Here is a 13424-nt window from a genome sequence, read left to right on the forward strand (position 1 = left end):
AAGCGAGGGCCAGCCAACGAGAGCGTACAGGTCGCAGTGGTGGGTAGTATATGGGGCTTTGGTGACAAAACGGATGGCACTGTGATAGACTGCATCCAATTTATTGAGTAGGGTATTGGAGGCTATTTTGTAAATGACATCGCAGAAGTCGAGGATCGGTAGGATGGTCAGTTTTACAAGGGTATGTTTGGCAGCATGAGTGAATTTAGTGATTTAGTTATTATCATGTGATAATGCAAAACTCATTGACATTATGCTTGACTAAGATGTTATAATTCATAACTGTAATGATCTTATGGAAAAATATACTTAGTGTACAAACAATTAGGAACATGCTCTTTCCATGACATAGATTGACCAGATGAATCCAGGTGAAAACTATGATCCCTTATTGATGTCACCTGTTAAATCCACCTCAATCAGTGTAGATGAATGGGAGGTGACAGGTTAAAGAGGGATTTTCTAAGCCTTGAGAAACTGAGACATGGATTGTGTTTGTGTGCCATTCAGAGTGCACCGGTTTGTGTGTCTGTGTGTATCAAGAATGGTCCACTTCCCAAAGGACATCCAGCCAACTTGACACAACTCTATGAAGCATTGGAGTCAACATGGGCCAGCATCCCTGTGGAACACTTTCGACACCTTGTAGAGTCCATGCCCTGACAAATGGCGACTGTTCTGAGGTAAAAAAGGGGACACAACTCAATATTAGGATGGTGTTCATAATGTTTTGTTTTGTTCATATTTCAGGATATGTGACAGACTTGGCCTGAAAATCTGGCATTCGAAGTGTCAGACACAACAAAATCAGTCTGCAGAAGCCATAAACATGTAAAACTGTCATTCATATTGTCTATTCTCCATAGCAGCGAAAAGCAGCGACGAGGTATGCTCGTCAATTTTAAAACAGTTGGGTTGGGCATTGACTTTGTGCCAAGCGGCTCGGCATGGAGGTAGAGGTTCGGCTGGCAGGCTTTAACCTGGTACGCCTGAGTTCAAAGGTTTGAGCAGAAAAACAACGAGACTAAACACTGAGGGAGTTCTTATTTAATCATGTCGAGATCTCTCTTTTTATCAAAAGAAAGGGAAATGACATCTTAGCAGTTGTTCTTATCCAGAGCGATTTACAGTAGTGAGTGCATACATTTTCATGCTGCTCCCCCATGGGAATCCAACCAACATCCCTGGCGTTGCAAGCGTCATGCTCTACCAACTGAGCTACACAGGACCCTGTCATCCGTTGTCCCACATGTTTGAGGTGCTCTATGCCATCAGAACTTTTCATTGACCCTAAAAGGTATTTACTACAAATAGATGTTATGATGAGTGTCAAGGCTCAAGAGAAGACCCAGATACAGACAGTTTCAAAGTAATACAAGTTTATTACAAAAACAGGGGGGCAGGCAAACGACAGGTCAAGGGCAGGCAGAGGTCAGTAGTCCAGGATGGTATAACAAGGTACAGAACGACAGGCAGGCTCAGGGTCAAGGCAGGTAGAATGGTCAAAACCCAGGAAAGCTAGAAAACAGGAACTAGAGACAGACAGAGGCACAGGGAAAAACAGTGGTAGGCTTGGAGAAATAAAACAAACTGGCAACAGACAAACAGAGAACACAGGTACACTGGGGATAATGGGGAAGATGGGCGACACCTGGAGGGGGCTGAAGACTAGCACAAAGACAGGTGAGACAGATGAGTATGATGTTAATTTAAATGAAATACGAGTTTTGGTTTAAATTGTTTTATACATTAATCCTACATTGCTGTTAGTGTCACTAAAAAAAGTCTACAGATTGTTGAATGATTTCCTATCAAACGATTTGTTTCCAAAAGAGACTCCTAATTGTACACGTTGGAAGTCAGGTCTGAATGACTTGCTGATTTTGGGACAGTGTTGCAATAACATTGACCAATAAATTGGGTCACATCTCTTCAAGTGACGCATACTTTCCTGTGAGGCATCAATGACCACATCATTTCCTCTCTCGTAGATGAAATAGAACCAGTGTGGTACTTTGGTCACCTAGTCTGCGTGGAACTGAAAGTAGTTTGAGGATTCAAACAGACTCCATAATGTTTTTTTGATCAAGCAACAATCCACAACAGGATGTGTATTATCAGAGGTGTCTGTACATTACTATTTTGGCACTCAAGATATGTACATTTTTAAGGTCATTGCTCTTTGACCTGGTAGTGTTTGTAAACCGTAACATTAGCCTACTGTAATAATGCATCTGATTATGACATTTGGGAATGAATATTCATATGCAATGTACCTTATTATTCATGCAGTAACCAATGACCAGTGATACGTGTACGGTAAGCTTTCTGTCCTTACTGGAAGTGATTAATGTGCTGTGCATGTGGGTGGGTGCTGCGTGTGTGGTTGGGTGTGTGTGGTTTGTGACAGGGTGTGTGTTACATGGAATGTGATCCATTCAGGGAGGGAAGTTAGCCGTATTGGCCTCAACTCCGGTATCCAATGACCAGACTCAGACACAGGTCAGGTGCATGATGGAATAGGGCTGTCTGATCTGTCTGACATCCATCATGTCACCTCTGTCCTGCCTCACCTGGAGGCGTTGGGGTTAAGTAACCCCCCCCCAGCTTTGTCCCTCTGACTAAAACGCCATGCTCTGAATGGTGCTGAGCGCACGCACGCTCACACGCACACACACACACACACAGAGACTTACACTACAGATACTCAAAAAGAAACAGAACTCACTCAGACAGAAACGCAAAAAGCAGAGATGCACACACACTGACACACACACGTGCACATGTACACACAAGTGCACATACACAAAACAAAATGCATTAACACACACTTGCATACGTGCAAGCATGAACGGTCATGTCTGTGTACTGTACATAGGAGTAAGTAAGAAATGAATGGGCAAAATGTAAGGGTGTACCTTTCAGCCTGGCCGTCACAATAACCGCAGTGCCACCTGCTGGTCCTTAGACCTTCTTAAATATTTCTCAGATTTTTGTGAGCTGATCGAATTATCCTCACTTTTAACCAGGGTTGTGGTTAATTCCATTAACATTTCAGTCAATTCAGAAAGTAAACCAAATTCCAATGAAAAAGGTGGCTCCCTGGAATTGAAATGGAATTGACCAATTGTTTCTACAAGATTGTTGAATGTTACTCCCTCTTTGTCTTGGCACTACAGAATGAGTGGCATATCTGTCTATCTATCCCTGCCCAATCATAACATCCTTACCAAAAACAAACTCAGAATTAGATGCTGGTAGTTAGGTTTGCTAGGCCTTAGTCTTGCTTGGCCAGACTCACAGCACCATGCTAGAAAATCAAGACTAGCTAGCAAGGCCCTAAAGTTGTGTAGACAGTCAGGGTTGGGCAGTAACTGATTACATGTCATCTGATTACAAAAAAGTTACCAGCAGAAATATTGTAATAGGATTACAGATACTTTTGAAAAACTAGATTACTCCTTGAATTACTTTTAAATTGAAAAAAGGTGCAAGTTTATGTTTGTTCCACCTGAGTCAGTCTGACCATAAGTGAGAGACCACTATGATGGCACAGATGGAACCTTTTTGTCCTCTTCTCATGCCGCTTAAGGTAAGTAACTGAAAGTAATCCGATTACATTACAAAAGTTACATTACTGATTACAATTTTGTACAGGTAACTAGTAACTGCAACGGTTTACATTTAGAAAGTAACCTACCTAACCACGTGTTGCCTAATGGTAATTATTTTTTCCTGTGTCAGAGTAGTTCTCCTGCATTGAAGCAGTTACTTCAAAGCAGCAGTAGTAGGACCACACACATTCTGGCAGGCTTATAATGGTTGATAACAGTAGCCAGAACACACTGACATTTCCCAATCCCTACCCCACCCCTAAACACAAATAGCATTACTCAACATCCTAAAGTAAGCAGTTTCAGCATTCCCGTGAAAGGAGTCATCCACTTCCTATATCTATTTCAATCAATTAGGGAGTGAGGACACATGGCTGACTCCCATATAGTGAGTGAATCCAGGGGAGTATCACAGAGCATTCTGGGTTGGGAAGATTTACTGAAAGGGATGCAGTAACAGATACAGGAAAGGGAGTTACCCTTTTGTTACTGTCTGACTCAATGTGACAAAGGAAAGGCATGGTAAGCCTTCACAACGTGAGTTAAAGGTACACGAGCACACACACAAGTGCGCAAGCGCAGCACACACACAAAGAGAACCTAAGGACATGGAATTTATGTCATCTATCCCCACCGGTCATTAGTAGGTGATAGGATGTTGTGATGTGGGTCAGTGAGATGCTTTACGTGAGCTAAACATTCATTATTACCACCATTCCCTGTAGTCGGTTGGCTAATATCTATGGTGATTCCTGAGACATGATGTGCTGGAACGTAACTGTCCAACGGAAAAACACAGCAGTCTGATGAAGGTCATTGGGAGCAGCACTGCTCTGGAAATCGTATTGTGCTGTCTCTTAATCGTCATGGTTAAACACTGTGTTCCCTTGATGACCTAACTGTACTCACCTTTCCGTTCACATACAGTAAGTTCAGCAGCAGTACTAGCAGTACTGTGTTTATAGCCTACTGTACAGCACACACTTTACACAAAAGCATTTTAAAGGCTTGTGGGGCACTCTAGTGGCTGATCAAAAATAACCTCAGAAATGTATAGCAGAGGAGGAAGAGGAAGCGAGACATTCCACTCCTTCATTTTTTTCTGGTTCATATAAAAACAATGAATGAAGCAGACCAGACCCAGCTGCTAATGCATCGGAGCCTATGGGAGAGCCACCCTGTTAAGCAGACCAGAACCTACCTTTTTTTTTAAAATGTTAAATGGCCTGAGTGGGATATCTTTATTTATCCATCAGCTTTTTGTATAGTAGCCTACATGCAACCATTTTAAAGCATTTTGAAGGCTAGTGGTGAAATCTAATTGCCTAACATAATCTACAGTGCCTTGCGAAAGTATTCGGCCCCCTTGAACTTTGCGACCTTTTGCCACATTTCAGGCTTCAAACATAAAGATATAAAACTGTATTTTTTTGTGAAGAATCAACAACAAGTGGGACACAATCATGAAGTGGAACGACATTTATTGGATATTTCAAACTTTTTGAACAAATCAAAAACTGAAAAATTGGGCGTGCAAAATTATTCAGCCCCTTTACTTTCAGTGCAGCAAACTCTCTCCAGAAGTTCAGTGAGGATCTCTGAATGATCCAATGTTGACCTAAATGACTAATGATGATAAATACAATCCACCTGTGTGTAATCAAGTCTCCGTATAAATGCACCTGCACTGTGATAGTCTCAGAGGTCCGTTAAAAGCGCAGAGAGCATCATGAAGAACAAGGAACACACCAGGTAGGTCCGAGATACTGTTGTGAAGAAGTTTAAAGCCGGATTTGGATACAAAAAGATTTCCCAAGCTTTAAACATCCCAAGGAGCACTGTGCAAGCGATAATATTGAAATGGAAGGAGTATCAGACCACCAAATCTACCAAGACCTGGCCGTCCCTCTAAACTTTCAGCTCATACAAGGAGAAGACTGATCAGAGATGCAGCCAAGAGGCCCATGATCACTCTGGATGAACTGCAGAGATCTACAGCTGAGGTGGGAGACTCTGTCCATAGGACAACAATCAGTCGTATATTGCACAAATCTGGCCTTTATGGAAGATTGGCAAGAAGAAAGCCATTTCTTAAAGATATCCATAAAAAGTGTTGTTTAAAGTTTGCCACAAGCCACCTGGGAGACACACCAAACATGTGGAAGAAGGTGCTCTGGTCAGATGAAACCAAAATTGAACTTTTTGGCAACAATGCAAAACGTTATGTTTGGCGTAAAAGCAACACAGCTCATCACCCTGAACACACCATCCCCACTGTCAAACATGGTGGTGGCAGCATCATGGTTTGGGCCTGCTTTTCTTCAGCAGGGACAGGGAAGATGGTTAAAATTGATGGGAAGATGGATGGAGCCAAATACAGGACCATTCTGGAAGAAAACCTGATGGAGTCTGCAAAAGACCTGAGACTGGGACGGAGATTTGTCTTCCAACAAGACAATGATCCAAAACATAAAGCAAAATCTACAATGGAATAGTTCAAAAATAAACATATCCAGGTGTTAGAATGGCCAAGTCAAAGTCCAGACCTGAATCCAATCGAGAATCTGTGGAAAGAACTGAAAACTGCTGTTCACAAATGCTCTCCATCCAACCTCACTGAGCTCGAGCTGTTTTGCAAGGAGGAATGAGAAAAAATGTCAGTCTCTCGATGTGCAAAACTGATAGAGACATACCCCAAGCGACTTACAGCTGTAATCGCAGCAAAAGGTGGCGCTACAAAGTATTAACTTAAGGGGGCTGAATAATTTTGCACGCCCAATTTTTCAGTTTTTGATTTGTTAAAAAAGTTTGAAATATCCAATAAAGGTCGTTCCACTTCATGATTGTGTCCCACTTGTTGTTGATTCTTCACAAAAAAATACAGTTTTATATCTTTATGTTTGAAGCCTGAAATGTGGCAAAAGGTCGCAAAGTTCAAGGGGGCCGAATACTTTCGCAAGGCACTGTACATTGATTGCACTGCATCTAAATGATTAAATACCCCACAAAACATGTCATAAAAAAACACAACATGAAACATGCATATGCTAATACTATATTCTACTTGTAAATAGTTAATTAGTGGCATTTTAATTAGAAAAGTTAGCCTACTACAAGTTGTTCAATTCAGATAGTTAGCCCAAACCCATAAAATAATTTCCAGACATTTCCACTCGGGCTCCTGAGTGGCGCAGTGGTCTAAGGCCCTGCATCTCAGTGCAAGAGGCGTCATTACAGACTCTTGCAGACATCTGGCAGTGATAGGTAGTCCCATAGGGCTGCACACAATTGGCCGGGGTAGGCCGTTATTTTAAATAAGAATGTGTTCTTAACTGACTTGTCTAGTTAAATAAAGGTAAAAAAAATATCTATATATCTATATATAAAAGTCATGTATTTATGGAAATTATAGAAATGATCTAAAATGTTTCAGTAATGAAAGCAGACAGGGATTGGAAATCAAACTGGTCTCAGAGCATTTCGTATGATTCTGTATGTAAATCCCAAACACCACATTTAGTATGATATGTTACGTTACTAATGTTTTGTATTAATTTGTGGATGTCCATCATCCATTTCGCATATGTTACGAATTACAATTCGTACTATATATTACGAATTTTCAAAACCGAATGAAATGTATGGCATTTGGGACAAGAACATCCTTGACCACCATTTGACAAAAACAACATTTGCATAATTTCCGGCAAAGAGAGCCTAATGACTGATTTACGTGGTAAAGTTTGGGATATACTGGTTGAATCAACATTGTGTCCGCGACATTTCAACAACAACAAAAAATCAACGTGAGGACGTTTAATCAGCATGGAAAACTGATTTGGATTTGGAAAAAGTCATCAAAGGGAATTTGAACCTAAATCTAATGACATAGTGAACGTTTTTGTTGATTTCATGTTGAATTCAAGTAAGTTCGCAACTCAACCCAATGTAAATCAAAACTAGATGTTGAACTGACATCTGTGCCCAGTGGGTTTGGTTATGCAGTGTTCACTCAGGCATGGTGTGTATTGCATTCAAAACACAGTTCTCTCTGGGTTTCCATATCTGTCTTTCATCATTACCTTCCTCAATAGAATAGACACTGCTTCTAATTTGTATTCAAGATGCTTCCTCCCACGTATCGGACACCATAGCTAATTGTATAATACTACAGGACTGTCACAAGTTCTGAAGAACAATAGTTCTTTATTAAGGAACGTCATTAGTTAAATTAAATCTTGCGTCTAATGTGAAAAATATATTTGCATGCTGTGACCTTATGTCTGACTCCTAATACTGTAAAGTGGAAATATTATCCATTTCAAAATGTGTCAATCTGTTCCTCTGGGACCCCCCCTATTTCAGCACCAGCATACCTGATTCAACTAGTCATCTAATCCTCAAGCCATTGATTCATTTGATCAGATGTGCTAATGCTGCAATGGCTAAACTGGGGTTCCCTGAGGAACAGATTTGAAAGCAGTGCACCACAGGCAATATTACTGACAGGAATTGTCTCCAAACTGGCAACAAGCAACACCCCTTCCCATACAGCCCATGTAGTTTTCCTGAATGCTCCTACTACTCTGTGGTGCAGTCAACATGCTCATGACATTTAACAGCCAAATAAATGCTCTTTGTGTAATGATTACACAGACATGGTTCATTTCCTGACCTAGAATAGCAACAACCATAATCCTGCCCTACAAACAGGATGGGAAGTAAGATTCAACAACAGGCATTTTGTGAATCATCGGGAGCAAGAGGTGGCCTACTGACAATATTTTGGTTGTTTTTAAGAGCAGTCACATGATTATTCTTCTTTACATTACTTTTGTTCCCCTTTTAATGGTTGGCTCAATCAAATATCGAATCAACATTTATTTATTCAACAATTCTCTAAGTACTGATTGATAGGGTATAAACAGTATACCTAATAATTAGTAGCCATTAGCCTGTTTCCTTCTCAAAAACACACAATAACAATTGTGTTTTGCAATAATTTCATTAAGGCTTATATTTCAATGATTCCAAATTTGTTTTCTTATTTGAATCCTTTTTTCTTTGTGTGTACCACATAAAACATGTAATTATTGAAAGATAATTTCATCACACCTCTCTTTCAATTATACTTACTAGTTTTTGATTTCATATTTATCTTCCATGCTTTTTATAATGATTCATGAAATGTATCTAATTTTCTACCAAACACACATTTATGGGTTTTTGTCTGCAGGATTAAATGTTGTTGACATTCTGAAAATATTTCATTGTAGGCATGTTGTGCATCCCCAGCCTGCAGACAGTAGGCTGTATGTAGTATAGTATCTGACTGTGTTATCAAGTGTTTCCGTTGCACAAAAGCCCCCCAAAACCACATACAGAGCAATTAGCACCAACATTTCCAACTGAAATACAGCTCTATACACTGGTGTCATGTACTTCTCTGTGTCCTCCAAAACAGTGTCTGTTCCCTCACTGAGAACGGGCCCCAGGCCCTACAGGTTAGCCACGGCCTGCCTGGCCACACTGTGCGCTGTCCTTCTGCTGTCCATCATCGCTGCGAGCACCCACTGTGAATATATCCACAGCAAACACACAGCGTTGTTTAAATGTTGCCTCCCTAAACCACTTCCTGATTTACCCTAGTGTCCCAATGTGACACAACATTTAAATAAAGGCCTCTGTTTCTGTTTTTTCCCCCTCCGTTTGGTGACCTTTGTAATCTGACTTGTGTAACCAAATCTCGCTCTAGCCAAAAGGCTAGAGCCGGCCCTGCATCCCAGTAAATGACTAATATGAAACTCGCAACCTAACAAAGTCTGAGAGCTCAAAAAGCGGTGTGGAGTCAGTGATTGTTGCAGTGCCGCTATCTCTCTTATCCTGAACAAACCTTGATGATGTCATACTCAGCACATATAAAAGACAATGAAAAGACATTTGCTTGTTGTGTTCTATGGGGCTCCTTCTTATGGCTACCACATTCAACTAGCCTTATCAAAGGTACCTCATCACCTCTGCCCTACGCTCACCGCATTCTTTGTCTTTGCCGTCCCTTCTTTAAAGACTTGTTTTTTTTCTTCCTGGGTGCTTTGGACTGAAGTCCCCTGCTGCTCGTCTTCCTCTCAGATAAGAATATCTATATCTGGGCTTGCGCAATGAGCATCAGGCTCCTCTGCCTCAGAACGAGTCTGGTGGTCAGATCCAGATGCAGAGAGAGACCGTCAACGTAACGGCCCCGATTGCAGCCCTGAGAGAACTGCAGACGAAGAAAGAAGACCATGTGAAGGAGAGAGACGAGCTTCTGGCCAGGTTGGCCAAATCAGGTCATGTGTGTGTGTGTGTGTGTGTGTGTGTGTGTGCGTATGTGTGTGTGTGTGTGTGTGTGTGTGTGTGTGTGTGTGTGTGTGTGTGTGTGTGTGTGTGTGTGTGTGTGTGTGTCATGACGCTGAAGTAAAACATTTATATCTAAATCCTTTTTTCTGCTGTGTATGACAGAACCAGAGCCCACATCACCACTGTCACCTACGTCAACCCCGTTGGCCCTTTCAAACGCCGGTAACCTGTCCTCGGGACTGGCTGGTGCTCAACAGCAGCTGCTACTACATCTCCACCAGGAGTATGCACTGGCACAACATCCAGGACTCGTTCATGGAGATAGGAGGACACCTGGCCATCGTACACACTGCTGAGGAACAGGTGAGATAGAGTGGGGAGGGAGGGAGATGGGGATGAGAGAGAGAGAGAGAGAGAGAGGGAGAGGAGGGGGTGGAGTTAAAGAGGGAAAGAGAGCTATGGAGGGTGGGAGAAAGAGGGAGGGTGGGAAACAGAGGGAAAGAGAGAGAGGAGAGAGGTTGTGGATTAGACACTGTTGATTTTCTCAATTATCTGGTAAGGCTGGAAATAGCAGATCAATAGGGAAGATAAAGTCCAATGTCAAAAAGATTGACACACAAATTTCCTTTTCTTTCTGCCAGGGTTCTGTAGGGGTCATGATAAATGCATTGAGTTCATTTTATATTCCCCCTGTGAATCCGTCTCCATCTGTTTGTACGTTCCTATGAAAGTCACACAGGCAACCTTGGCCCGATATTGACCAAACTCGGGTGAATGATGCTTCTTGCTGTAGAGATTGGCCAGATGGTGGCGCTATGCATGCCCTGTTCAAAGGCACTTAAATATTTTGTCTTGCCCATTCACTCTCTGAATGGCACACATACACAATCCATGTCTCAATTGTCTCAATGCTTAAAAATCCGTCTTTAATCTGTCTCCTCCCCTTCACTGATTGAAGTGGATTTAACAGGTGAAATCAATAAGTGAACATAGCTTTCACCTGGATTCCCCTGGTCAGTCTATGCCACGGGAGAGAACATGGAAAGAGCAACATTTCGTACACGTTAGATACACTGTCAAGTCTCAACATATGCAAGAACATTTATATTGACCACACGGTGGCGCTATAATGGGCACATTTTTGAAATGTGTCTCATGTACTCAGGGATATGAGTCTAGCTAACCCACACAATATCTCAGACACCACTGGCCCGATGTTGACGAAACTTTGGTGAATGATGAGTCTTGCCATAGAGATCCGGCATTTACAAAATGACACTGATTGGCCCAAGGTGGGCGCTATAGGAATCAAGTCTGTTAGTCACACGCAATATATCAGACACCACAGGCCCGATTTGAATGACATTTGGGTGAATGATGTGTCATTCACCCAAATGTATCATTTGTGTGGAACAACATGTTTACTGTTGCCTTTTAAAATCATGTGTCCTGTTATACTCGTCATTCACATCCCAATGTAATCATGTCTCCTGTTATAGACATTGTTATAGGCATTGTCGCATTCCAATGTAATATTGTCTCCTGTTATAGACATTGTCACATCCCAATGTATTTTTCATGTTATAAACATTGTCACATCTCAATATAATCATGTCTCCTGCTGTAGACGTTTCTGTTGGACCAGTTACCTCTGAGCCACTGGAATGCAAACTGGTTTGGAATCAATGACGAGACAGCCGAGGCAGACTGGCTTTGGGTCGATGGAACCAAACTGGTGGGGGGGGGGTTTGGCTTTGCTGGGTTACAACAAAAAATGTGTCCGTGTTTTCGTGGACGCAGATTAAGTCTACCCCAGGACTATTGGATTCAATCAACACTAAAAATGATTGGCTTCATACACATTGGCCTAAATTATCCCGGGACTGTGGTGGTGCATATTTTAAACATTGAATCTGACTAACCATGTAGAACAAGGCTCAATTCTTGTTTGATATACCAGAATTCAACTACACCTGGGATTGTTTAAATCTGGGTCTGAGTCCCATCATTTAATGTGAGAACCTGCTTTCTATTTTACAAATGAGTATATTAATTTCGTTTTTCAAATTGTTTGGTTTACTTGTGTTCTCAGTTGGTACATGTGATGCAAACAGGTTATGGTTCATTTGACTGTGTTTTCACTGTGGGCTCTACCCATTTGTTGTTCCATCTTTAAACTTCTTCAGTTGAGCACCTGCCCATTTTGCATCGATGGACAGGGTGAAGATTGATTACACTGCCTTTTTGTATGCTGTAAATGAGACTTTTCACTGTTATAGCATTCTAACAAATTCATGTTTTGCCTTCATCCAGAAGATTACTAGAGAGTCTGTATACTGTTATGAGATTATCAACATGCTGCCTAAGGATCACAGCCTTAGAAATGTATTTGGGATTAACCTATGGAACCCCCTGCACAACTTTCATTCAAGATGAAAGCTGCCGTTTTGGTGGGTTTGTCAAACACTTGCAGCCCAACCCCTCCACCACCACCCCACCCAATGTTGTCAATGTTCTATATTTGCATTATCTCGTTGTTGGCTTATGTAATTTGCTAGCTCATTAGGCCTAGTTTCCACATGTTGAATGCAAATGTGGCATTTGAGCTTCTAGAGATTGAGAGACAAGGTATCACTGCAAGCATAAACCTTGTCTCGTCAGAACTGCAGGAGCAGTACTTTGGATGGACAAACTGGCATTTATCAGCGTCAATGTGCCTTTCATTGCAATCAGCATATTTGCAAACCTGTTTTTTGCCTTCTGCCTGTTCTGTCCTCTGCCAGGCAGAGAGCAACTCAAACAGCCTGTGAAGATACTACTGGGCTCGTTAGTTTGCTGCACCATTGTTTTCCTGGTTTCTCTTATTGCAATGAAATACTTCCTCTTCACAGAACATCTGGAGCTCTGGCTCGCTGCTAATCTGATAGTGGGGTACACTTTCCCCACTAGTATGACAACCTCTGTTTGGCTGAGTTTCTTCTACTACACTCAGATTGTCCCTTCCCAGCGAGCTCTCTTCACCTGGGTGAAGAGGAACATCAAAATAATTATTTACTGGATCCTGTTTATTGACAGAGTCTTGTTTTTGTTTGATATTTCTCTTCACCTTCCCGCAATAGTTGATTTACTCAACAGCGTGTCTGGAAATGCTAATGGCACTTACATATCAATGAACACTACGGTGTCTACCTCTCCAAATGCCCTGTGTTACACTGAGATGGCACGTGTTGTCTTGAAAATAACCTACGTCTTTTTTGGACTCTGTGTGGTAGTTTGGTCGAGCTGTGCCACTGTGCGCTACCTGCACAGACACATGGAGAGCATGAAAGAGAGCGGCAGCCCCTTCTCCGCGCCCCGTCTGCACAGTCAGATGAGGGTCACCATCACTGGGATCCTGCAGGGGATTCTCTACATCATTTGCTTTCTGTGGCTCATCTTTTACATCTTCAAAGATTTTGTCTCTACAGATTTTGA

At 41.8% G+C, this 13424-nt stretch overlaps 1 pseudogene across 1 annotated transcript; it reads left to right on the forward strand.

Moving 5' to 3' along the window:
- The first annotated feature begins 1640 nt into the window (after window positions 1–1640).
- LOC110487598 (uncharacterized) lies at window positions 1641–11989 on the forward strand (annotated as a pseudogene). Its single transcript, XR_016493700.1, has 4 exons — window positions 1641–1683; window positions 9749–9940; window positions 10113–10313; window positions 11578–11989. The product of XR_016493700.1 is annotated as an uncharacterized LOC110487598 (transcript).
- The last annotated feature ends 1435 nt before the right edge of the window (window positions 11990–13424 follow it).

This window comes from Oncorhynchus mykiss, chromosome 30, assembly GCF_057628025.1.
Source record: "Oncorhynchus mykiss isolate SJ-2025 chromosome 30, ASM5762802v1, whole genome shotgun sequence".
Classification (NCBI taxonomy): Eukaryota; Metazoa; Chordata; class Actinopteri; order Salmoniformes; family Salmonidae; genus Oncorhynchus; species Oncorhynchus mykiss.